At 43.1% G+C, this 26087-nt stretch overlaps 1 protein-coding gene across 1 annotated transcript in view; it reads left to right on the top strand.

The window, feature by feature from the left end:
- Positions 1–355: 355 nt before the first annotated feature.
- Positions 356–26087, top strand: part of NOD1 (nucleotide binding oligomerization domain containing 1) — a 384901-nt gene continuing 359169 nt past the window's right edge. Inside the window, exon 1 of the mRNA XM_086942080.1 lies at positions 356–506. The gene's annotated coding sequence lies outside the window, so the exon portion shown is untranslated. The remainder of the gene's footprint in view (positions 507–26087) is intronic.

The raw sequence follows: 26087 nt of genomic DNA, 5'->3' as shown, positions 1-26087 counted from the left end.
ACACACACGCACACACACACACACACACACACACACATATATATATATATATATATATATATATATATGTATATATATATATATATATATATATATATATATATATATATATATGTGTGTGTGTGTGTGTGTGTGTGTGTGTGTGTGTGTGTGTGTATATATATATTTATACACATATATATTCACAAAGGCGAAACCTATTGCATTTGCCAATGCTTGTTTATGTTTTACCTTTCACCGTGCAGGGCTTTTTCGTCCTTTTTCTGTGTCTCCTCTCTTGCGGTTGTTCACCCTCTTCTGTTTCGATACTCCAGCATAGAGGATCCTGGTGAGAGAGCGCGTCGCCTGCAGAGCAGTCTCAGCAGCAGCAGCAGCTGCAGCAGCAGCTCTGGTCGGATGCTAGGGCTGGAGGTCTGTGCGCCTGCACTCCACGGAACTCACGCACTCCGCGGAACTCCCGCACCTCCTGCTCTCCGCGGAACTCCCGCACTGCCTTTTCAAGACAGGTGAGTGCGCGCTCGGCCAGGTTATGAGTGTATAATTCATCAGCAGCAGCTGCGAGGGAGAAGCCTGCCAGCCGGAATAAAAGGATACATTGTATTCAGTCCTACTCTTTGATGTCACAGAAGAGGTGATATTTGCCTGCGGAGAATAGAAAGATACACTCTATCCGGCTGTTTCTCTGGTGTCCGTTTTTAGACAATAAGATGGTACGGTGCGTCAAGCAATTAATCTGCTGTTTAGTCTTAGAGAAAAAAGAAATATTGTGTCCAGGTGCCCAATGTTTGTCTATTTGTGTCTTCTGTGTATCTCCCCGCGGTTTACTGTTGCAGAGATAGCGAGTGCAGTGTATCCCAGTGTGTTCCAATGGGAAGGTTACAAAGTCTCCCCTCTTCTGGGGTGTAGAGGACCGGAGATCGCACCCCTCTTCTTCGCAGATTTAGAATTTAAGGGGTGCATTTATCAAGCACCCCTTTGCTGTCCAGTGTGATTTGGTCCAGGGATGCACGGTGTGCAGCGGCCCATCGGTGCCCAGTCTTGGCAAAGGAGAAGATGTATAATATTCAGGGGGACGGACACCCCCGCACACCCCCTCGGTGCCAAGTGTGCGGGAGCCGGAGGCTGTTGGATAGATGCACAGACTGCACCGAGGCGACATATGCGCCCCCTCTCCCTCGTCAGCTGGGGCCGACAAGCCGGCAACGTCGACCCTCTGTGGGGTACCTGGACAGTCAAGGGGGTGGGGCGCACCTCCGCCCCCTCTTATCAGAGACAAGCGCTACTTATCTGTCGCGCCTGCCATTGATGTATTTTTCTCCCGCGCAGCATGCTCCCAACACCTTTCGGTTGAAATGGCCGTGCCGAGCAGTTTGCAGGAGTGTGCCACACGCGCCCGCCCATTGTTCTGTAAATGTGTAGTTGTGGTGCCTCGGTGAAGGCCAGGTGTCTCTCTGTTGGATCTGTGTCCAAGAAACCATGTGTCTAGCACTTCTCGGTTGCGTAATGTGTGTCTTGTATGGGTTGATTTGTTATTGCTGTCACTCACCAGTCCACGTCATCTCCCTTCTCTGCGCGCGTGTTGCTGTTTGTAATGCATTTGTATAGCACCCAGTCTGACATCAGTCTGGCATCGAGGCACTTTCTTTCTACCCACCCTGGTGTTGACCTATATACCAATTCTTCATTGCTACGCGCAATGTTTCAATAAAAACAAGACCTTTTAACCCCCAATTCTTTTGTGCCAGAAAAGTCCCCCTTTCTAAAGTCTGAAGCGGGCTGCTCTGGTACTGCGCCCCTCCCCCTATGAGGGGGCAGTGCCTCGTCTAGGCAGTCTCGCACCTCTTAAAGAGTGCATTGTGTCCTCTGATCGGCTATACAGCGCCTAGTGGCCCTCTTCGGGCAGTTATACAGTGCGGCGATGCCCTTTCACATGTGCACCATGCCAGCAGGTACTGCATATGAGGAAACACCGCAGATTCCTTCCGGGCGCTGCAGAGGAATCGAGCCAGGAGGCAACATGCGTCAACATACCTCAGCATATAATCAATGACCGAAAGGGGGCTTCGGACAGCGCGCCCTGACCTTTGACATTTCATTATTTACCATAGAGTTTGGACTCCCCTGGACCTGCTTCAGCCGGTGGAAAATCCATCGCGAGCTCTCCGTTAGATTGTGATGAATGGGCAGCCCCCACCCCGCCCCCGCCATACAGTACATTACTCCTGCGTGTCACCTGTGTGTTTATAAGGTACTGTATTCGTGTGTTGAGGGCCCATAAACTGGGCGGTCTCTCCCAGGCTGAACGCAACGATCCGGTGTCTTTTGCGCCCCTTAATGCTGGTCTCCGGGCTGCTTCTAAGCACTACAGATTTTATGATCACGAATTGGAAACAATGAACTGACGCACATGCAATTGCACAGAATCAAACACTTTGTTGAAGTGTGGAGCCGGGATTACAATGTCGGTGTCTTGGCGTCCAAAAAAAGGCAGTTTACTCAGTAGACCATATCTGCTTTTTATGTGAAGAATACAACAAAGTGGATATTTTATTACTGTACTGATTCTCGTACTGAAACTAAATAATGTATGTCTCTGGCTACCGAACATTCGTCAATAACGAGTCTAATTAAGATTCAGTCTTCAGCTTCATTATGTAGGGACATTTGATTAATTACATATCTGTACGTTACCTACCTACCTACCTACCTACCTACCTACCTACCTACCTACCTATCTATCTATCTATCTATCTATCTATCTATCTATCTATCTATCTATCTATCTATCTATCTATCTATCTATCTGTCTGTCTGTCTGTCTGTCTGTCTGTCTGTCTGTCTGTCTATCTATCTATTTAGCTATCCCTGTCTCTCTCCCCCTCTGTTTCTCTCCCGACCCCCTCCTCTCTCTCTACCTATCCCTCTCTCTGCCCGTCTCTTTCTCTCTTCCTGCCCCCTCCCCCCTCTTCCTCTCTACCTATCCCTCTCTCTCCCTCCCTACCCCCTCTCTCTACTTATCCCCCCCCCCTCCCTCTACCTATCCCTCTCTCTCTCTTTGTTACGCAATGGAGGCCTTCTTATGAAGTGAAACCCCCGGAGGCTGAAGGCCGGATGCTTCCACCATGGGACACCGTGGGTCTGCGTGCACCAGGGCGCCGTCACACGGCTGCTCTCTCAATGCTCGATGTGTTCGTCTCAATCCGCGCCTGGCTGCTGTTCCGCGCTCTCTCGTGCACAGCTTGAGGGCCCCCCTCCGCGTGCTCCACATCTGTCCCTGCAGTGCACATCAGCCGCTGCAGTGCAGTGCCCGCCGCTCTCCGGTGAGGACGGCCAGCCTGCGCGTCCTTTTCATTTGCTCATTGATTTTAGAAAGAGCGCCAAAGTCCCAGACGGGAACTCTGATGCCCTGACAGGCGCATCGATAACTGAAGATGGGACATCCAAGGGGGCTACCAAGCGCTGAGAAAACGCAGCATCCAGGGAGCGCTACGAAGCGCTAGGAGGAGCACCATGGGGGTTCTCTTCACAGCAAAACACTGCGAGCAGCTTCAAGGAACTCAATGCACAAACACTGGCGTGCAGCTTCAAGTAACCTAATGCATAACAAACACTGGCGTGCAGCTTCAAGTAACCTAATGCATAGACAAACACTGGCGTGCATCTTCAATTAACCTTAATGCATAGACAAACACTGGCTTGCAGCTTCAAGAACCTAAATTTATGTACACTGGCGGATAGCTTCAAGTAACCTAATGCATAGACAAACACTGGCGTGCAGCTTCAAGTAACTTGATGCTTAGACAAACACTGGCATACAGCTTCAAGTAACCTGACGCATAGACAAACACTGGCGTGCAGCTTCAAGTAACCTAATGCATAGACAAACACTGGCATACAGCTTCAAGTAACTCAATGCATAGACAAACACTGGCGTGCAGCTTCAAGTAACCTAATGCATAGACAAACACTGGCATACAGCTTCAAGTAACTCAATGCATAGACAAACACTGGTGTGCAGCTTCAAGTAACTTAATGCATAGACAAACACTGGCGTGCAGCTTCAAGTCACTTAATGCATAGACAAAAACTGGCGTGCAGCTTCAAGTAACCTAATGCATAGACAAACACTGGCGTGCAGCTTCAAGTAACTTAATGCATAGACAAACACTGGCGTGCAGCTTCAAGTCACTTAATGCATAGACAAACACTGGTGTGCAGCTTCAAGTAACTTAATTCATAGACAAACACTGGTGTGCAGCTTCAATTAACCTTAATGCATAAACAAACACTGGCTTGCAGCTTCAAGAGCCTAAATTTATGTACACTGGTGGACAGCTTCAAGTAACCTAATGCATAGACAAACACTGGCGTACAGCTTCAAGTAACTTAATGCATAGACAATCACTGGCGTGCAGCTTCAATTAACTTAATGCATAGACAAACACTGGCATACAGCTTCAAGTAACCTGATGCATAGACAAACACTGGCGTGCCGCTTCAAGTAACCTAATGCATAGACAAACACTGGCATACAGCTTCAAGCAACTCAATGCATAGACAAACACTGGCGTGCAGCTTCAAGTAACCTAATGCATAGACAAACACTGGTGTGCAGCGTTGAGGAACCAACTGCACAAACACTGCTGTGCTCCTTCAAGTAACTCAGTGTGAGAACAATGGCGTGCAACTTCAAATAACTCAATGCATGGACAAACACTGGCCTGCAGCTTCAAGTAACTTAATGCATAGACGAACACTGGCGTGCAGCTTCAAGTAACTCAGTGTGAGAACAATGGCGTGCAACTTCAAATAACTCAAAGCATAGACAAACACTGGTGTGCAGCTTCAAGTAACTTAATGCATAGAAAAACACTGGCGTGCAGTTTCAAGTAACTTAATGCATAGACAAACACTGGCGTGCAGCTTCAAGTAACTTAATGCATAGACGAACACTGGCGTGCAGCTTCAAGTAACTTAATGCATAGAAAAACACTGGCGTGCAGTTTCAAGGAACTTAATACATAGACAAACACTGGCGTGCAGCTTCAAGTCACTTAATGCATAGACAAACACTGGCGTGCAGCTTCAAGTAACTTAATGCATAGACAAACACTGATGTGCAGCTTCAAGTAACTTAATTCATAGACAAACACTGGCGTGCAGCTTCAAGTAACTTAATGCATAGACAAACACTGGCGTGCAGTTTCAAGTAATTTAATGCATAGACAAACACTGGCGTGCATCTTCAATTAACCTTAATGCATAGACAAACACTGGCTTGCAGCTTCAAGAACCTAAATTTATGTACACTGGCGGATAGCTTCAAGTAACCTAATGCATAGACAAACACTGGCGTGCAGCTTCAAGTAACTTGATGCTTAGACAAACACTGGCATACAGCTTCAAGTAACCTGACGCATAGACAAACACTGGCGTGCAGCTTCAAGTAACCTAATGCATAGACAAACACTGGCATACAGCTTCAAGTAACTCAATGCATAGACAAACACTGGCGTGCAGCTTCAAGTAACCTAATGCATAGACAAACACTGGCATACAGCTTCAAGTAACTCAATGCATAGACAAACACTGGTGTGCAGCTTCAAGTAACTTAATGCATAGACAAACACTGGCGTGCAGCTTCAAGTCACTTAATGCATAGACAAAAACTGGCGTGCAGCTTCAAGTAACCTAATGCATAGACAAACACTGGCGTGCAGCTTCAAGTAACTTAATGCATAGACAAACACTGGCGTGCAGCTTCAAGTCACTTAATGCATAGACAAACACTGGTGTGCAGCTTCAAGTAACTTAATTCATAGACAAACACTGGTGTGCAGCTTCAATTAACCTTAATGCATAAACAAACACTGGCTTGCAGCTTCAAGAACCTAAATTTATGTACACTGGCGGACAGCTTCAAGTAACCTAATGCATAGACAAACACTGGCGTACAGCTTCAAGTAACTTAATGCATAGACAATCACTGGCGTGCAGCTTCAATTAACTTAATGCATAGACAAACACTGGCATACAGCTTCAAGTAACCTGATGCATAGACAAACACTGGCGTGCCGCTTCAAGTAACCTAATGCATAGACAAACACTGGCATACAGCTTCAAGCAACTCAATGCATAGACAAACACTGGCGTGCAGCTTCAAGTAACCTAATGCATAGACAAACACTGGTGTGCAGCGTTGAGGAACCAACTGCACAAACACTGCTGTGCTCCTTCAAGTAACTCAGTGTGAGAACAATGGCGTGCAACTTCAAATAACTCAATGCATGGACAAACACTGGCCTGCAGCTTCAAGTAACTTAATGCATAGACGAACACTGGCGTGCAGCTTCAAGTAACTCAGTGTGAGAACAATGGCGTGCAACTTCAAATAACTCAAAGCATAGACAAACACTGGTGTGCAGCTTCAAGTAACTTAATGCATAGAAAAACACTGGCGTGCAGTTTCAAGTAACTTAATGCATAGACAAACACTGGCGTGCAGCTTCAAGTAACTTAATGCATAGACGAACACTGGCGTGCAGCTTCAAGTAACTTAATGCATAGAAAAACACTGGCGTGCAGTTTCAAGGAACTTAATGCATAGACAAACACTGGCGTGCAGCTTCAAGTCACTTAATGCATAGACAAACACTGGCGTGCAGCTTCAAGTAACTTAATGCATAGACAAACACTGATGTGCAGCTTCAAGTAACTTAATTCATAGACAAACACTGGCGTGCAGCTTCAAGTAACTTAATGCATAGACAAACACTGGCGTGCAGTTTCAAGTAATTTAATGCATAGACAAACACTGGCGTGCATCTTCAATTAACCTTAATGCATAGACAAACACTGGCTTGCAGCTTCAAGAACCTAAATTTATGTACACTGGCGGATAGCTTCAAGTAACCTAATGCATAGACAAACACTGGCGTGCAGCTTCAAGTAACTTGATGCTTAGACAAACACTGGCATACAGCTTCAAGTAACCTGACGCATAGACAAACACTGGCGTGCAGCTTCAAGTAACCTAATGCATAGACGAACACTGGCATACAGCTTCAAGTAACTCAATGCATAGACAAACACTGGCGTGCAGCTTCAAGTAACCTAATGCATAGACAAACACTGGCGTGCAGCTTCAAGTAACTTAATGCATAGACGAACACTGGCGTGCAGCTTCAAGTAACTTAATGCATAGACAAACACTGATGTGCAGCTTCAAGTAACTTAATTCCTAAACAAACACTGGCGTGCAGCTTCAAGTAACTTAATGCATAGACAAACACTGGCGTGCAGCTTCAAGTGACTTAATGCATAGACAAACACTGGCGTGCAGCTTCAAGTAACTTAATTCATAGACAAACACTGGCGTGCAGCTTTCAGTCACTTAATGCATAGACAAACACTGATGTGCAGCTTCAAGTAACTTAATTCATAGACAAACACTGGTGTGCAGCTTCAAGCCACTTAATGCATAGAAAAACACTGGCGTGCAGTTTCAAGGAACTTAATGCATAGACAAACACTGGCGTGCAGCTTCAAGTCACTTAATGCATAGACAAACACTGGCGTGCAGCTTCAAGTAACTTAATGCATAGACAAACACTGATGTGCAGCTTCAAGTAACTTAATTCATAGACAAACACTGGCGTGCAGCTTCAAGTAACTTAATGCATAGACAAACACTGGCGTGCAGTTTCAAGTAATTTAATGCATAGACAAACACTGGCGTGCAGCTTCAAGTCACTTAATGCATAGACAAACACTGGCGTGCAGCTTCAAGTAACTTAATCCATAGACAAACACTGGCGTGCAGCTTCAACTAACTTAATGCATAGACAAACACTGGCGTGCAGCTTCAAGTCACTTAATGCATAGACAAACACTGGCGTGCAGCTTCAAGTAACTTAATGCATAGAAAAACACTGGCGTGCAGTTTCAAGTAACTTAATGCATAGACAAACACTGGCCTGCAGCTTCAAGTAACTTATTGGATAGAAAAACACTGGTGTGCAGTTTCAAGTCACTTAATGCATAGACAAACACTGGCGTGCAGCTTCAAGTAACCTAATGCATAGACAAACACTGGCATACAGCTTCAAGTAACTCAATGCATAGACAAACACTGGCGTGCAGCTTCAAGTAACCTAATGCATAGACAAACACTGGCATACAGCTTCAAGTAACTCAATGCATAGACAAACACTGGTGTGCAGCTTCAAGTAACTTAATGCATAGACAAACACTGGCGTGCAGCTTCAAGTCACTTAATGCATAGACAAAAACTGGCGTGCAGCTTCAAGTAACCTAATGCATAGACAAACACTGGCGTGCAGCTTCAAGTAACTTAATGCATAGACAAACACTGGCGTGCAGCTTCAAGTCACTTAATGCATAGACAAACACTGGTGTGCAGCTTCAAGTAACTTAATTCATAGACAAACACTGGTGTGCAGCTTCAATTAACCTTAATGCATAAACAAACACTGGCTTGCAGCTTCAAGAACCTAAATTTATGTACACTGGCGGACAGCTTCAAGTAACCTAATGCATAGACAAACACTGGCGTACAGCTTCAAGTAACTTAATGCATAGACAATCACTGGCGTGCAGCTTCAATTAACTTAATGCATAGACAAACACTGGCATACAGCTTCAAGTAACCTGATGCATAGACAAACACTGGCGTGCCGCTTCAAGTAACCTAATGCATAGACAAACACTGGCATACAGCTTCAAGCAACTCAATGCATAGACAAACACTGGCGTGCAGCTTCAAGTAACCTAATGCATAGACAAACACTGGTGTGCAGCGTTGAGGAACCAACTGCACAAACACTGCTGTGCTCCTTCAAGTAACTCAGTGTGAGAACAATGGCGTGCAACTTCAAATAACTCAATGCATGGACAAACACTGGCCTGCAGCTTCAAGTAACTTAATGCATAGACGAACACTGGCGTGCAGCTTCAAGTAACTCAGTGTGAGAACAATGGCGTGCAACTTCAAATAACTCAAAGCATAGACAAACACTGGTGTGCAGCTTCAAGTAACTTAATGCATAGAAAAACACTGGTGTGCAGTTTCAAGTAACTTAATGCATAGACAAACACTGGCGTGCAGCTTCAAGTAACTTAATGCATAGACGAACACTGGCGTGCAGCTTCAAGTAACTTAATGCATAGAAAAACACTGGCGTGCAGTTTCAAGGAACTTAATGCATAGACAAACACTGGCGTGCAGCTTCAAGTCACTTAATGCATAGACAAACACTGGCGTGCAGCTTCAAGTAACTTAATGCATAGACAAACACTGATGTGCAGCTTCAAGTAACTTAATTCATAGACAAACACTGGCGTGCAGCTTCAAGTAACTTAATGCATAGACAAACACTGGCGTGCAGTTTCAAGTAATTTAATGCATAGACAAACACTGGCGTGCATCTTCAATTAACCTTAATGCATAGACAAACACTGGCTTGCAGCTTCAAGAACCTAAATTTATGTACACTGGCGGATAGCTTCAAGTAACCTAATGCATAGACAAACACTGGCGTGCAGCTTCAAGTAACTTGATGCTTAGACAAACACTGGCATACAGCTTCAAGTAACCTGACGCATAGACAAACACTGGCGTGCAGCTTCAAGTAACCTAATGCATAGACAAACACTGGCATACAGCTTCAAGTAACTCAATGCATAGACAAACACTGGCGTGCAGTTTCAAGTAACCTAATGCATAGACAAACACTGGCATACAGCTTCAAGTAACTCAATGCATAGACAAACACTGGTGTGCAGCTTCAAGTAACTTAATGCATAGACAAACACTGGCGTGCAGCTTCAAGTCACTTAATGCATAGACAAACACTGGCGTGCAGCTTCAAGTAACTTAATCCATAGACAAACACTGGCGTGCAGCTTCAACTAACTTAATGCATAGACAAACACTGGCGTGCAGCTTCAAGTCACTTAATGCATAGACAAACACTGGCGTGCAGCTTCAAGTAACTTAATGCATAGAAAAACACTGGCGTGCAGTTTCAAGTAACTTAATGCATAGACAAACACTGGCCTGCAGCTTCAAGTAACTTATTGGATAGAAAAACACTGGTGTGCAGTTTCAAGTCACTTAATGCATAGACAAACACTGGCGTGCAGCTTCAAGTAACCTAATGCATACACAAACACTGGCGTGCAGCTTCAAGTAACTTAATGCATAGAAAAACACTGGTGTGCAGCTTCAAGTCACTTAATGCATAGACAAACACTGGCATACAGCTTCAAGTAACTCAATGCATAGACAAACACTGGCGTGCAGCTTCAAGTAACTTAATGCATAGACAAACACTGGCGTGCAGCTTCAAGTAACCTAATGCATAGACAAACACTGGCATACAGCTTCAAGTAACTCAATGCATAGACAAACACTGGCGTGCAGCTTCAAGTAACCTAATGCATAGACAAACACTGGCGTGCAGCTTCAAGTAACTTAATGCATAGACAAACACTGGCGTGCAGCTTCAAGTCACTTAATGCATAGACAAACACTGGTGTGCAGCTTCAAGTAACTTAATTCATAGACAAACACTGGTGTGCAGCTTCAATTAACCTTAATGCATAAACAAACACTGGCTTGCAGCTTCAAGAACCTAAATTTATGTACACTGGCGGACAGCTTCAAGTAACCTAATGCATAGACAAACACTGGCGTACAGCTTCAAGTAACTTAATGCATAGACAATCACTGGCGTGCAGCTTCAATTAACTTAATGCATAGACAAACACTGGCATACAGCTTCAAGTAACCTGATGCATAGACAAACACTGGCGTGCCGCTTCAAGTAACCTAATGCATAGACAAACACTGGCATACAGCTTCAAGCAACTCAATGCATAGACAAACACTGGCGTGCAGCTTCAAGTAACCTAATGCATAGACAAACACTGGTGTGCAGCGTTGAGGAACCAACTGCACAAACACTGCTGTGCTCCTTCAAGTAACTCAGTGTGAGAACAATGGCGTGCAACTTCAAATAACTCAATGCATGGACAAACACTGGCCTGCAGCTTCAAGTAACTTAATTCATAGACGAACACTGGCGTGCAGCTTCAAGTAACTCAGTGTGAGAACAATGGCGTGCAACTTCAAATAACTCAAAGCATAGACAAACACTGGTGTGCAGCTTCAAGTAACTTAATGCATAGAAAAACACTGGCGTGCAGTTTCAAGTAACTTAATGCATAGACAAACACTGGCGTGCAGCTTCAAGTAACTTAATGCATAGACGAACACTGGCGTGCAGCTTCAAGTAACTTAATGCATAGACAAACACTGATGTGCAGCTTCAAGTAACTTAATTCCTAAACAAACACTGGCGTGCAGCTTCAAGTAACTTAATGCATAGACAAACACTGGCGTGCAGCTTCAAGTGACTTAATGCATAGACAAACACTGGCGTGCAGCTTCAAGTAACTTAATTCATAGACAAACACTGGCGTGCAGCTTTCAGTCACTTAATGCATAGACAAACACTGATGTGCAGCTTCAAGTAACTTAATTCATAGACAAACACTGGTGTGCAGCTTCAAGCCACTTAATGCATAGAAAAACACTGGCGTGCAGTTTCAAGGAACTTAATGCATAGACAAACACTGGCGTGCAGCTTCAAGTCACTTAATGCATAGACAAACACTGGCGTGCAGTTTCAAGTAATTTAATGCATAGACAAACACTGGCGTGCAGCTTCAAGTCACTTAATGCATAGACAAACACTGGCGTGCAGCTTCAAGTAACTTAATCCATAGACAAACACTGGCGTGCAGCTTCAACTAACTTAATGCATAGACAAACACTGGCGTGCAGCTTCAAGTCACTTAATGCATAGACAAACACTGGCGTGCAGCTTCAAGTAACTTAATGCATAGAAAAACACTGGCGTGCAGTTTCAAGTAACTTAATGCATAGACAAACACTGGCCTGCAGCTTCAAGTAACTTATTGGATAGAAAAACACTGGTGTGCAGTTTCAAGTCACTTAATGCATAGACAAACACTGGCGTGCAGCTTCAAGTAACCTAATGCATACACAAACACTGGCGTGCAGCTTCAAGTAACTTAATGCATAGAAAAACACTGGTGTGCAGCTTCAAGTCACTTAATGCATAGACAAACACTGGCATACAGCTTCAAGTAACTCAATGCATAGACAAACACTGGCGTGCAGCTTCAAGTAACTTAATGCATAGACAAACACTGGCGTGCAGCTTCAAGTAACCTAATGCATAGACAAACACTGGCATACAGCTTCAAGTAACTCAATGCATAGACAAACACTGGCGTGCAGCTTCAAGTAACTTAATGCATAGACAAAAACTGGTGTGCAGCGTTGAGGAACCAACTGCACAAACACTGCTGTGCTCCTTCAAGTAACTCAGTGTGAGAACAATGGCGTGCAACTTCAAATAACTCAATGCATGGACAAACACTGGCCTGCAGCTTCAAGTAACTTAATGCATAGACGAACACTGGCGTGCAGCTTCAAGTAACTCAGTGTGAGAACAATGGCGTGCAACTTCAAATAACTCAAAGCATAGACAAACACTGGTGTGCAGCTTCAAGTAACTTAATGCATAGAAAAACACTGGCGTGCAGTTTCAAGTAACTTAATGCATAGACAAACACTGGCGTGCAGCTTCAAGTAACTTAATGCATAGACGAACACTGGCGTGCAGCTTCAAGTAACTTAATGCATAGACAAACACTGATGTGCAGCTTCAAGTAACTTAATTCCTAAACAAACACTGGTGTGCAGCTTCAAGTAACTTAATGCATAGACAAACACTGGCGTGCAGCTTCAAGTGACTTAATGTATAGACAAACACTGGCGTGCAGCTTCAAGTAACTTAATTCATAGACAAACACTGGCGTGCAGCTTTCAGTCACTTAATGCATAGACAAACACTGATGTGCAGCTTCAAGTAACTTAATTCATAGACAAACACTGGTGTGCAGCTTCAAGCCACTTAATGCATAGAAAAACACTGGCGTGCAGTTTCAAGGAACTTAATGCATAGACAAACACTGGCGTGCAGTTTCAAGTCACTTAATGCATAGACAAACACTGGCGTGCAGCTTCAAGTAACTTAATGCATAGACAAACACTGATGTGCAGCTTCAAGTAACTTAATTCATAGACAAACACTGGCGTGCAGCTTCAAGTAACTTAATGCATAGACAAACACTGGCGTGCAGTTTCAAGTAATTTAATGCATAGACAAACACTGGCGTGCAGCTTCAAGTCACTTAATGCATAGACAAACACTGGCGTGCAGCTTCAAGTAACTTAATCCATAGACAAACACTGGCGTGCAGCTTCAACTAACTTAATGCATAGACAAACACTGGCGTGCAGCTTCAAGTCACTTAATGCATAGACAAACACTGGCGTGCAGCTTCAAGTAACTTAATGCATAGAAAAACACTGGCGTGCAGTTTCAAGTAACTTAATGCATAGACAAACACTGGCCTGCAGCTTCAAGTAACTTATTGGATAGAAAAACACTGGTGTGCAGTTTCAAGTCACTTAATGCATAGACAAACACTGGCGTGCAGCTTCAAGTAACCTAATGCATGGACAAACACTGGCGTGCAGCTTCAAGTAACTTAATGCATAGAAAAACACTGGTGTGCAGTTTCAAGTAACTTAATGCATAGACAAACACTGGCGTGCAGCTTCAAGTAACTTGATGCATAGACAAACACTGGCGTGCAGCTTTGAGGAACCAACTGCACAAACACTGCTGTGCTCCTTCAAGTAACTCAGTGTGAGAACAATGGCGTGCAACTTCAAATAACTCAATGCATGGACAAACACTGGCCTGCAGCTTCAAGTAACTTAATGCATAGACGAACACTGGCGTGCAGCTTCAAGTAACTCAGTGTGAGAACAATGGCGTGCAACTTCAAATAACTCAAAGTATAGACAAACACTGGTGTGCAGCTTCAAGTAACTTAATGCATAGAAAAACACTGGCGTGCAGTTTCAAGTAACTTAATGCATAGACAAACACTGGCGTGCAGCTTCAAGTAACTTAATGCATAGACGAACACTGGCGTGCAGCTTCAAGTAACTTAATGCATAGACAAACACTGGTGTGCAGCTTCAAGTAACTTAATTCATAGACAAACACTGGTGTGCAGCTTCAATTAACCTTAATGCATAAACAAACACTGGCTTGCAGCTTCAAGAACCTAAATTTATGTACACTGGCGGACAGCTTCAAGTAACCTAATGCATAGACAATCACTGGCGTGCAGCTTCAATTAACTTAATGCATAGACAAACACTGGCATACAGCTTCAAGTAACCTGATGCATAGACAAACACTGGCGTGCAGCTTCAAGTAACCTAATGCATAGACAAACACTGGCATACAGCTTCAAGCAACTCAATGCATAAACAAACACTGGCGTGCAGCTTCAAGTAACCTAATGCATAGAAAAACACTGGCATACAGCTTCAAGTAACTCAATGCAAAGACAAACACTGGCGTGCAGCTTCAAGTAACTTAATGCATAGACAAACACTGGCGTGCAGCTTCAAGTCACTTAATGCATAGACAAACACTGGCATACAGCTTCAAGTAACTCAATGCATAGACAAACACTGGTGTGCAGCTTCAAGTAACTTAATGCATAGACAAACACTGGCGTGCAGCTTCAAGTAACCTAATGCATAGACAAACACTGGCATACAGCTTCAAGTAACTCAATGCATAGACAAACACTGGAATGCAGCTTCAAGTAACTTAATGCATAGACAAAAACTGGTGTGCAGCGTTGAGGAACCAACTGCACAAACACTGCTGTGCTCCTTCAAGTAACTCAGTGTGAGAACAATGGCGTGCAACTTCAAATAACTCAATGCATGGACAAACACTGGCCTGCAGCTTCAAGTAACTTAATGCATAGATGAACACTGGCGTGCAGCTTCAAGTAACTCAGTGTGAGAACAATGGCGTGCAACTTCAAATAACTCAAAGCATAGACAAACACTGGTGTGCAGCTTCAAGTAACTTAATGCATAGAAAAACACTGGCGTGCAGTTTCAAGTAACTTAATGCATAGACAAACACTGGCGTGCAGCTTCAAGTAACTTAATGCATAGACGAACACTGGCGTGCAGCTTCAAGTAACTTAATGCATAGACAAACACTGATGTGCAGCTTCAAGTAACTTAATTCCTAAACAAACACTGGCGTGCAGCTTCAAGTAACTTAATGCATAGACAAACACTGGCGTGCAGCTTCAAGTGACCTAATGCATAGACAAACACTGGCGTGCAGCTTCAAGTAACTTAATTCATAGACAAACACTGGCGTGCAGCTTTCAGTCACTTAATGCATAGACAAACACTGATGTGCAGCTTCAAGTAACTTAATTCATAGACAAACACTGGTGTGCAGCTTCAAGCCACTTAATGCATAGAAAAACACTGGCGTGCAGTTTCAAGGAACTTAATGCATAGACAAACACTGGCGTGCAGCTTCAAGTCACTTAATGCATAGACAAACACTGGCGTGCAGCTTCAAGTAACTTAATCCATAGACAAACACTGGCGTGCAGCTTCAACTAACTTAATGCATAGACAAACACTGGCGTGCAGCTTCAAGTCACTTAATGCATAGACAAACACTGGCGTGCAGCTTCAAGTAACTTAATGCATAGAAAAACACTGGCGTGCAGTTTCAAGTAACTTAATGCATAGACAAACACTGGCCTGCAGCTTCAAGTAACTTATTGGATAGAAAAACACTGGTGTGCAGTTTCAAGTCACTTAATGCATAGACAAACACTGGCGTGCCGCTTCAAGTAACCTAATGCATAGACAAACACTGGCGAGCAGCTTCAAGTAACTTAATGCATAGAAAAACACTGGTGTGCAGCTTCAAGTCACTTAATGCATAGACAAACACTGGCATACAGCTTCAAGTAACTCAATGCATAGACAAACACTGGCGTGCAGCTTCAAGTAACTTAATGCATAGACAAACACTGGCGTGCAGCTTCAAGTAACCTAATGCATAGACAAACACTGGCATACAGCTTCAAGTAACTCAATGCATAGACAAACACTGGCGTGCAGCTTCAAGTAACTTAATGCATAGACAAAAACTGGTGTGCAGCGTTGAGGAACCAACTGCACAAACACTGCTGTGCTCCTTCAAGTAACTCAGTGTGAGAACAATGGCGTGCAACTTCAAATAACTCAATGCATGGACAAACACTGGCCTGCAGCTTCAAGTAACTTAATGCATAGACGAACACTGGCGTGCAGCTTCAAGTAACTCAGTGTGAGAACAATGGCGTGCAACTTCAAATAACTCAAAGCATAGACAAACACTGGTGTGCAGCTTCAAGTAACTTAATGCATAGAAAAACACTGGCGTGCAGTTTCAAGTAACTTAATGCATAGACAAACACTGGCGTGCAGCTTCAAGTAACTTAATGCATAGACGAACACTGGCGTGCAGCTTCAAGTAACTTAATGCATAGACAAACACTGATGTGCAGCTTCAAGTAACTTAATTCCTAAACAAACACTGGCGTGCAGCTTCAAGTAACTTAATGCATAGACAAACACTGGCGTGCAGCTTCAAGTGACTTAATGCATAGACAAACACTGGCGTGCAGCTTCAAGTAACTTAATTCATAGACAAACACTGGCGTGCAGCTTTCAGTCACTTAATGCATAGACAAACACTGATGTGCAGCTTCAAGTAACTTAATTCATAGACAAACACTGGTGTGCAGCTTCAAGCCACTTAATGCATAGAAAAACACTGGCATGCAGTTTCAAGGAACTTAATGCATAGACAAACACTGGCGTGCAGCTTCAAGTCACTTAATGCATAGACAAACACTGGCGTGCAGCTTCAAGTAACTTAATGCATAGACAAACACTGATGTGCAGCTTCAAGTAACTTAATTCATAGACAAACACTGGCGTGCAGCTTTAAGTAACTTAATGCATAGACAAACACTGGCGTGCAGTTTCAAGTAATTTAATGCATAGACAAACACTGGCGTGCAGCTTCAAGTCACTTAATGCATAGACAAACACTGGCGTGCAGCTTCAAGTAACTTAATCCATAGACAAACACTGGCGTGCAGCTTCAACTAACTTAATGCATAGACAAACACTGGCGTGCAGCTTCAAGTCACTTAATGCATGGACAAACACTGGCGTGCAGCTTCAAGTAACTTAATGCATAGAAAAACACTGGCGTGCAGTTTCAAGTAACTTAATGCATAGACAAACACTGGCCTGCAGCTTCAAGTAACTTATTGGATAGAAAAACACTGGTGTGCAGTTTCAAGTCACTTAATGCATAGACAAACACTGGCGTGCAGCTTCAAGTAACTTAATGCATAGAAAAACACTGGTGTGCAGTTTCAAGTAACTTAATGCATAGACAAACACTGGCGTGCAGCTTCAAGTAACTTGATGCATAGACAAACACTGGCGTGCAGCTTTGAGGACCCAACTGCACAAACACTGCTGTGCTCCTTCAAGTAACTCAGTGTGAGAACAATGGCGTGCAACTTCAAATAACTCAATGCATGGACAAACACTGGCCTGCAGCTTCAAGTAACTTAATGCATAGACGAACACTGGCGTGCAGCTTCAAGTAACTCAGTGTGAGAACAATGGTGTGCAACTTCAAATAACTCAAAGTATAGACAAACACTGGTGTGCAGCTTCAAGTAACTTAATGCATAGAAAAACACTGGCGTGCAGTTTCAAGTAACTTAATGCATAGACAAACACTGGCGTGCAGCTTCAAGTAACTTAATGCATAGACGAACACTGGCGTGCAGCTTCAAGTAACTTAATGCATAGACAAACACTGATGTGCAGCTTCAAGTAACTTAATTCCTAAACAAACACTGGCGTGCAGCTTCAAGTAACTTAATGCATAGACAAACACTGGCGTGCAGCTTCAAGTGACTTAATGCATAGACAAACACTGGCGTGCAGCTTCAAGTAACTTAATTCATAGACAAACACTGGCTTGCAGCTTTCAGTCACTTAATGCATAGACAAACACTGATGTGCAGCTTCAAGTAACTTAATTCATAGATAAACACTGGTGTGCAGCTTCAAGTCACTTAATGCATAGAAAAACACTGGCGTGCAGTTTCAAGGAACTTAATGCATAGACAAACACTTGCGTGCAGCTTCAAGTCACTTAATGCATAGACAAACACTGGCGTGCAGCTTCAAGTAACTTAATGCATAGACAAACACTGATGTGCAGCTTCAAGTAACTTAATTCATAGACAAACACTGGCGTGCAGCTTCAAGTAACTTGATGCATAGACAAACACTGGCGTGCAGTTTCAAGTAATTTAATGCATAGACAAACACTGGCGTGCAGCTTCAAGTCACTTGATGCATAGACAAACACTGGCGTGCAGCTTCAAGTAACTTAATCCATAGACAAACACTGGCGTGCAGCTTCAACTAACTTAATGCATAGACAAACACTGGCGTGCAGCTTCAAGTCACTTAATGCATAGACAAACACTGGCGTGCAGCTTCAAGTAACTTAATGCATAGAAAAACACTGGCGTGCAGTTTCAAGTAACTTAATGCATAGACAAACACTGGCATGCAGCTTCAAGTAACTTATTGGATAGAAAAACACTGGTGTGCAGTTTCAAGTCACTTAATGCATAGACAAACACAGGCGTGCAGCTTCAAGTAACCTAATGCATAGACAAACACTGGAGTGCAGCTTCAAGTAACTTAATGCATAGAAAAACACTGGTGTGCAGTATAAAGTAACTTAATGCATAGACAAACACTGGGGTGCAGCTTCAAGTAACTTGATGCATAGACAAACACTGGCGTGCAGCTTCAATTAACTTAATGCATAGACAAACACTGGCATACAGCTTCAAGTAACCTGACGCATAGACAAACACTGGCGTGCAGCTTCAAGTAACCTAATGCATAGACAAACACTGGCATACAGCTTCAAGTAACTCAATGCATAGACAAACACTGGCGTGCAGCTTCAAGTAACCTAATGCATAGACAAACACTGGCATACAGCTTCAAGTAACTCAATGCATAGACAAACACTGGTGTGCAGCTTCAAGTAACTTAATGCATAGACAAACACTGGCGTGCAGCTTCAAGTCACTTAATGCATAGACAAACACTGGCGTGCAGCTTCAAGTAACCTAATGCATAGACAAACACTGGCGTGCAGCTTCAAGTAACTTAATGCATAGACAAACACTGGCGTGCAGCTTCAAGTCACTTAATGCATAGACAAACACTGGCGTGCAGCTTCAAGTAACTTAATTCATAGACAAACACTGGTGTGCAGCTTCAATTAACCTTAATGCATAAACAAACACTGGCTTGCAGCTTCAAGAACCTAAATTTATGTACACTGGCGAACAGCTTCAAGTAACCTAATGCATGGACAAACACTGGCGTACAGCTTCAAGTATTTTAATGCATAGACAAACACTGGCGTGCAGCTTCAATTAACTTAATGCATAGACAAACACTGGCATTCAGCTTCAAGTAACCTGATGCATAGACAAACACTGGCGTGCAGCTTCAAGTAACCTAATGCATAGACAAACACTGGCATACAGCTTCAAGTAACTCAATGCATAGACAAAGACTGGCGTGCAACTTCAAGTAACCTAATGCATAGACAAACACTGGCATACAGCTTCAAGTAACTCTATGCATAGACAAACACTGGCGTGCAGCTTCAAGTAACTTAATGCATAGACAAACACTGGCGTGCAGCTTCAAGTCACTTAATGCATAGACAAACACTGGCATACAGATTCAAGTAACTCAATGCATAGACAAACACTGGCGTGCAGCTTCAAGTAACTTATTGCATAGACAAACACTGGCGTGCAGCTTCAAGTAACCTAATGCATAGACAAACACTGGCATACAGCTTCAAGTAACTCAATGCATAGACAAACACTGTCGTGCAGCTTCCAGTAACTTAATGCATAGACAAAAACTGGTGTGCAGCGTTGAGGAACCAACTGCACAAACACTGCTGTGCTCCTTCAAGTAACTCAGTGTGAGAACAATGGCGTGCAACTTCAAATAACTCAATGCATAGACAAACACTGGCGTGCAGCTTCAAGTAACTTAATGCATAGACGAACACTGGCGTGCAGCTTCAAGTAACTCAGTGTGAGAACAATGGCGTGCAACTTCAAATAACTCAATGCATAGACAAATACAGGTGTGCAGCTTCAAGTAACTTAATGCATAGAAAAACACTGGCGTGCAGTTTCAAGGAACTTAATGCATAGACAAACACTGGCGTGCAGCTTCAAGTCACTTAATGCATAGACAAACACTGGCGTGCAGCTTCAAGTAACTTAATGCATAGACAAACACTGATGTGCAGCTTCAAGTAACTTAATTCATAGACAAACACTGGCGTGCAGCTTCAAGTAACTTAATGCATAGACAAACACTGGCGTGCAGTTTCAAGTAATTTAATGCATAGACAAACACTGGCGTGCATCTTCAATTAACCTTAATGCATAGACAAACACTGGCTTGCAGCTTCAAGAACCTAAATTTATGTCCACTGGCGGATAGCTTCAAGTAACCTAATGCATAGACAAACACTGGCGTGCAGCTTCAAGTAACTTGATGCTTAGACAAACACTGGCATACAGCTTCAAGTAACCTGACGCATAGACAAACACTGGCGTGCAGCTTCAAGTAACCTAATGCATAGACAAACACTGGCATACAGCTTCAAGTAACTCAATGCATAGACAAACACTGGCGTGCAGCTTCAAGTAACCTAATGCATAGACAAACACTGGCATACAGCTTCAAGTAACTCAATGCATAGACAAACACTGGTGTGCAGCTTCAAGTAACTTAATGCATAGACAAACACTGGCGTGCAGCTTCAAGTCACTTAATGCATAGACAAAAACTGGCGTGCAGCTTCAAGTAACCTAATGCATAGACAAACACTGGCGTGCAGCTTCAAGTAACTTAATGCATAGACAAACACTGGCGTGCAGCTTCAAGTCACTTAATGCATAGACAAACACTGGTGTGCAGCTTCAAGTAACTTAATTCATAGACAAATACTGGTGTGCAGCTTCAATTAACCTTAATGCATAAACAAACACTGGCTTGCAGCTTCAAGAACCTAAATTTATGTACACTGGCGGACAGCTTCAAGTAACCTAATGCATAGACAAACACTGGCGTACAGCTTCAAGTAACTTAATGCATAGACAATCACTGGCGTGCAGCTTCAATTAACTTAATGCATAGACAAACACTGGCATACAGCTTCAAGTAACCTGATGCATAGACAAACACTGGCGTGCCGCTTCAAGTAACCTAATGCATAGACAAACACTGGCATACAGCTTCAAGCAACTCAATGCATAGACAAACACTGGCGTGCAGCTTCAAGTAACCTAATGCATAGACAAACACTGGTGTGCAGCGTTGAGGAACCAACTGCACAAACACTGCTGTGCTCCTTCAAGTAACTCAGTGTGAGAACAATGGCGTGCAACTTCAAATAACTCAATGCATGGACAAACACTGGCCTGCAGCTTCAAGTAACTTAATTCATAGACGAACACTGGCGTGCAGCTTCAAGTAACTCAGTGTGAGAACAATGGCGTGCAACTTCAAATAACTCAAAGCATAGACAAACACTGGTGTGCAGCTTCAAGTAACTTAATGCATAGAAAAACACTGGTGTGCAGTTTCAAGTAACTTAATGCATAGACAAACACTGGCGTGCAGCTTCAAGTAACTTAATGCATAGACGAACACTGGCGTGCAGCTTCAAGTAACTTAATGCATAGACAAACACTGATGTGCAGCTTCAAGTAACTTAATTCCTAAACAAACACTGGCGTGCAGCTTCAAGTAACTTAATGCATAGACAAACACTGGCGTGCAGCTTCAAGTGACTTAATGCATAGACAAACACTGGCGTGCAGCTTCAAGTAACTTAATTCATAGACAAACACTGGCGTGCAGCTTTCAGTCACTTAATGCATAGACAAACACTGATGTGCAGCTTCAAGTAACTTAATTCATAGACAAACACTGGTGTGCAGCTTCAAGCCACTTAATGCATAGAAAAACACTGGCGTGCAGTTTCAAGGAACTTAATGCATAGACAAACACTGGCGTGCAGCTTCAAGTCACTTAATGCATAGACAAACACTGGCGTGCAGCTTCAAGTAACTTAATGCATAGACAAACACTGATGTGCAGCTTCAAGTAACTTAATTCATAGACAAACACTGGCGTGCAGCTTCAAGTAACTTAATGCATAGACAAACACTGGCGTGCAGTTTCAAGTAATTTAATGCATAGACAAACACTGGCGTGCAGCTTCAAGTCACTTAATGCATAGACAAACACTGGCGTGCAGCTTCAAGTAACTTAATCCATAGACAAACACTGGCGTGCAGCTTCAACTAACTTAATGCATAGACAAACACTGGCGTGCAGCTTCAAGTCACTTAATGCATAGACAAACACTGGCGTGCAGCTTCAAGTAACTTAATGCATAGAAAAACACTGGCGTGCAGTTTCAAGTAACTTAATGCATAGACAAACACTGGCCTGCAGCTTCAAGTAACTTATTGGATAGAAAAACACTGGTGTGCAGTTTCAAGTCACTTAATGCATAGACAAACACTGACGTGCAGCTTCAAGTAACCTAATGCATACACAAACACTGGCGTGCAGCTTCAAGTAACTTAATGCATAGAAAAACACTGGTGTGCAGCTTCAAGTCACTTAATGCATAGACAAACACTGGCATACAGCTTCAAGTAACTCAATGCATAGACAAACACTGGCGTGCAGCTTCAAGTAACTTAATGCATAGACAAACACTGGCGTGCAGCTTCAAGTAACCTAATGCATAGACAAACACTGGCATACAGCTTCAAGTAACTCAATGCATAGACAAACACTGGCGTGCAGCTTCAAGTAACTTAATGCATAGACAAAAACTGGTGTGCAGCGTTGAGGAACCAACTGCACAAACACTGCTGTGCTCCTTCAAGTAACTCAGTGTGAGAACAATGGCGTGCAACTTCAAATAACTCAATGCATGGACAAACACTGGCCTGCAGCTTCAAGTAACTTAATGCATAGACGAACACTGGCGTGCAGCTTCAAGTAACTCAGTGTGAGAACAATGGCGTGCAACTTCAAATAACTCAAAGCATAGACAAACACTGGTGTGCAGCTTCAAGTAACTTAATGCATAGAAAAACACTGGCGTGCAGTTTCAAGTAACTTAATGCATAGACAAACACTGGCGTGCAGCTTCAAGTAACTTAATGCATAGACGAACACTGGCGTGCAGCTTCAAGTAACTTAATGCATAGACAAACACTGATGTGCAGCTTCAAGTAACTTAATTCCTAAACAAACACTGGTGTGCAGCTTCAAGTAACTTAATGCATAGACAAACACTGGCGTGCAGCTTCAAGTGACTTAATGTATAGACAAACACTGGCGTGCAGCTTCAAGTAACTTAATTCATAGACAAACACTGGCGTGCAGCTTTCAGTCACTTAATGCATAGACAAACACTGATGTGCAGCTTCAAGTAACTTAATTCATAGACAAACACTGGTGTGCAGCTTCAAGCCACTTAATGCATAGAAAAACACTGGCGTGCAGTTTCAAGGAACTTAATGCATAGACAAACACTGGCGTGCAGCTTCAAGTCACTTAATGCATAGACAAACACTGGCGTGCAGCTTCAAGTAACTTAATGCATAGACAAACACTGATGTGCAGCTTCAAGTAACTTAATTCATAGACAAACACTGGCGTGCAGCTTCAAGTAACTTAATGCATAGACAAACACTGGCGTGCAGTTTCAAGTAATTTAATGCATAGACAAACACTGGCGTGCAGCTTCAAGTCACTTAATGCATAGACAAACACTGGCGTGCAGCTTCAAGTAACTTAATCCATAGACAAACACTGGCGTGCAGCTTCAACTAACTTAATGCATAGACAAACACTGGCGTGCAGCTTCAAGTCACTTAATGCATAGACAAACACTGGCGTGCAGCTTCAAGTAACTTAATGCATAGAAAAACACTGGCGTGCAGTTTCAAGTAACTTAATGCATAGACAAACACTGGCCTGCAGCTTCAAGTAACTTATTGGATAGAAAAACACTGGTGTGCAGTTTCAAGTCACTTAATGCATAGACAAACACTGGCGTGCAGCTTCAAGTAACCTAATGCATGGACAAACACTGGCGTGCAGCTTCAAGTAACTTAATGCATAGAAAAACACTGGTGTGCAGTTTCAAGTAACTTAATGCATAGACAAACACTGGCGTGCAGCTTCAAGTAACTTGATGCATAGACAAACACTGGCGTGCAGCTTTGAGGAACCAACTGCACAAACACTGCTGTGCTCCTTCAAGTAACTCAGTGTGAGAACAATGGCGTGCAACTTCAAATAACTCAATGCATGGACAAACACTGGCCTGCAGCTTCAAGTAACTTAATGCATAGACGAACACTGGCGTGCAGCTTCAAGTAACTCAGTGTGAGAACAATGGCGTGCAACTTCAAATAACTCAAAGTATAGACAAACACTGGTGTGCAGCTTCAAGTAACTTAATGCATAGAAAAACACTGGCGTGCAGCTTCAAGTAACTTAATGCATAGACAAACACTGGCGTGCAGCTTCAAGTAACTTAATGCATAGACGAACACTGGCGTGCAGCTTCAAGTAACTTAATGCATAGACAAACACTGGTGTGCAGCTTCAAGTAACTTAATTCATAGACAAACACTGGTGTGCAGCTTCAATTAACCTTAATGCATAAACAAACACTGGCTTGCAGCTTCAAGAACCTAAATTTATGTACACTGGCGGACAGCTTCAAGTAACCTAATGCATAGACAATCACTGGCGTGCAGCTTCAATTAACTTAATGCATAGACAAACACTGGCATACAGCTTCAAGTAACCTGATGCATAGACAAACACTGGCGTGCAGCTTCAAGTAACCTAATGCATAGACAAACACTGGCATACAGCTTCAAGCAACTCAATGCATAAACAAACACTGGCGTGCAGCTTCAAGTAACCTAATGCATAGACAAACACTGGCATACAGCTTCAAGTAACTCAATGCATAGACAAACACTGGCGTGCAGCTTCAAGTAACTTAATGCATAGACAAACACTGGCGTGCAGCTTCAAGTCACTTAATGCATAGACAAACACTGGCATACAGCTTCAAGTAACTCAATGCATAGACAAACACTGGTGTGCAGCTTCAAGTAACTTAATGCATAGACAAACACTGGCGTGCAGCTTCAAGTAACCTAATGCATAGACAAACACTGGCATACAGCTTCAAGTAACTCAATGCATAGACAAACACTGGAATGCAGCTTCAAGTAACTTAATGCATAGACAAAAACTGGTGTGCAGCGTTGAGGAACCAACTGCACAAACACTGCTGTGCTCCTTCAAGTAACTCAGTGTGAGAACAATGGCGTGCAACTTCAAATAACTCAATGCATGGACAAACACTGGCCTGCAGCTTCAAGTAACTTAATGCATAGATGAACACTGGCGTGCAGCTTCAAGTAACTCAGTGTGAGAACAATGGCGTGCAACTTCAAATAACTCAAAGCATAGACAAACACTGGTGTGCAGCTTCAAGTAACTTAATGCATAGAAAAACACTGGCGTGCAGTTTCAAGTAACTTAATGCATAGACAAACACTGGCGTGCAGCTTCAAGTAACTTAATGCATAGACGAACACTGGCGTGCAGCTTCAAGTAACTTAATGCATAGACAAACACTGATGTGCAGCTTCAAGTAACTTAATTCCTAAACAAACACTGGCGTGCAGCTTCAAGTAACTTAATGCATAGACAAACACTGGCGTGCAGCTTCAAGTGACTTAATGCATAGACAAACACTGGCGTGCAGCTTCAAGTAACTTAATTCATAGACAAACACTGG

The sequence above is a fragment of the Lissotriton vulgaris genome, chromosome 10 (assembly GCF_964263255.1).
Source record: "Lissotriton vulgaris chromosome 10, aLisVul1.2, whole genome shotgun sequence".
Taxonomy (NCBI): domain Eukaryota; kingdom Metazoa; phylum Chordata; class Amphibia; order Caudata; family Salamandridae; genus Lissotriton; species Lissotriton vulgaris.
Note: the sequence above shows the minus strand (reverse complement) of the source record. Positions and strands in the feature narration are given on the sequence as shown.